This window comes from Coenobita brevimanus, chromosome 26 (genome assembly GCF_032717465.1).
Source record: "Coenobita brevimanus isolate Jiangsu-jjx chromosome 26, ASM3271746v2, whole genome shotgun sequence".
In the NCBI taxonomy this organism is placed as follows: Eukaryota; Metazoa; Arthropoda; class Malacostraca; order Decapoda; family Coenobitidae; genus Coenobita; species Coenobita brevimanus.
Window position 1 is genome coordinate 19,305,544 of NC_136979.1, and position 2,275 is coordinate 19,307,818.

At 46.5% G+C, this 2,275-nt stretch overlaps 1 non-coding gene across 1 annotated transcript; it reads right to left on the minus strand.

Annotated features, from left to right (window-relative positions):
* Positions 1–1,443: 1,443 nt before the first annotated feature.
* LOC145394324 (5S ribosomal RNA) lies at positions 1,444–1,562 on the minus strand. Its single transcript, XR_013896396.1, has one exon. It is a non-coding gene; the product is annotated as a 5S ribosomal RNA (ribosomal RNA).
* Between the last annotated feature and the right edge of the window lie 713 nt (positions 1,563–2,275).

Sequence of the window (2,275 nt, forward strand, 5' to 3'; positions counted from 1 at the left end):
CAAGATATTAAAGCAAGTTGGCGACAGTAAGATTTGAGAAAGATCGCGGTTCTTGGCCATAGGTTGAATGAGATCTTACTTCCAATTGATTCACTGTGTTTGGTAAAACACACACACACACACACACACACACACACACACACACACACACACACACACACATCTTCGCTGGAATATTGCACTAGAGTCCCTCCATACAATAATGACATTTAGTGTTGAAACTCGCTGCCAGTCGCTGACAACGAACTCAAGAAGTTGTACTGTACCTCTGGTGGGCCATTCTACGAAATTCAAGTTCATTAGCTCCACAGGTGGGTGGATGGAATCGAATGAAATTTTGCATGTTTATAGACGTTAATGAGTACTACAAGGGTGCTTCATACATGCATGACTTGTATCTGCCAGGTCAGGGATCAATGGTCATCAGGTGCAAAAAATATGCAAATCGCTACAACTACGACCTGCACGCGCGATGTGCTAAGGCTCCGAAGCTTAGTAAGCCAGGGCCATGATTCTTTGATGGAATGTTGCCCTGGAGTACCTATATATAGAAATGACGTATAGTGTCGAGACTTACTTCTGGGGTAGGGGGGTTTTCAAGAATACTCCCCCAGTATCCCTGCTTGTCATACGAGGCGACTAAAAGGGTTGGTGGTGGGTTAGTGTCCACCCCGTAAAAAGAACTAACTAAAACAGCGAATAAAGCGCCTCGGACCCGGACGGACCATACGTTGACGACTAAGGAACGGACAAAGGACATTCTTAGGGTGGGAACATGGAATGTGAGAGGAGTGAATGATGAAGTGAAAAAGAGAGAGATTGTTCAGGTGCTTGAGGATGCAAAAGTGGATATATGTGGATTGACTGAAACTAAATGGGAAGGTGAAAGGGTGAGAGAATGGGAATATGGTGTAGGTATATGTGCAGGAGTCAGTGAGAATGAGAGGGCAAGAGAGGGAGTATGTCTGATGATAAGCAAAAAGTGGAAGGAGAATATAAGAGAGTATGGAACAGTGGGTGCAAGGATTGTGTGGGTGAGGATGAAAGTAGGTATACAAGCATGGGCGATTGTATGTGTGTATGCTCCAACAGAGGATCGAGTGGCAAGAGTGAAAGTTTAGTTTTGGGCGAGAGTAGAAGCATGTATGGACAAGTTTGAGAGGAGCGAGAGATTGCTGTTGATTGGAGACATGAATGGCAAAGTTGGGAATTTACGAGTGGATGGAGTGGTTGGTCAGTGGGGTGTGCCAGCTGAAGTAGATGGGAATGGTAGTGCTTTGGTGGACATCTGTGCTTGTAAGGGGTTGGCAATAGCCAACACCTCCATCCATCCATTGCCAGACGCCATGTATCCCAAACGGGGTGGTCAAGGGCTTAGAGTTAATTGTTTTACAGGGAGGGGCACTAATCCTCCACCAACCCCACTTGACACGTAGGGAGTTATGCCAACAGCATCTGGTGTTCCCAGGCGGTCACCAATCCAAGTACTAACCAGACCCAACGTTGCTTAACTTCGCTTATCGGACGGGAAGCGGTGTACTCAACGTGGCATGGCCGTTGGCCTACTTTCATCATAAGATGATCCACCGGTATACATGGAGAGTAATGAGGAGGATGGATGGTGAACTTGTTGAATGAAAGGCAATGATAGACTACGTGTGTGTGGATGAGCGAATGAGAAGACGTGTGTTGGATGCAAGAGTGTGGAGAGGGTGGGGGAATGGAGTCTCGGACCATCACTTAGTGATGGCCAAGGTAAAGATGCAAAGAAAGTGGTTGAGGAAGCGAAGGGGAAGACAGGAGGAAGCAGCTCCTGTGAGAAGAGTGGAGAAATTGCAAGATAGTGAGAAAATGACAGAGTATAAGAGCACAGTGGAAGAAAGATTGGGAAGGTATGAGCTAGAGCAGATGGAAGGGGTGGAAGACGTATGTAAGATATTCACGGAAGAGATAGGCGCAGCGTGTGAGGCGGTTTGTGGAGTGAGGAGGAGATGCAAGGGTGTGCAAGGGACAGCATGGTAGAATGATGAGGTGAAACGAGCTGTGGAACAAAAGAAGGCATATGGTGAATGGTTGGCGAGTAGAGGTAGGGGAGAAGATGAGAGAGAGAAGAGAGAGGTATATGTGAGCAGGAGAATGGAGGTTAAGAGACTGGTGAAGGAGAGTAAGAAGAAAGTGGATGAAGAGTTTGGGAGGAATCTGAGTGTGAGATGGAGAGAGAGTAAGAAATTGTTTTGGAAGGAGGTAAAGAAAGTAAGGCAGTGTGAAAGAGGAA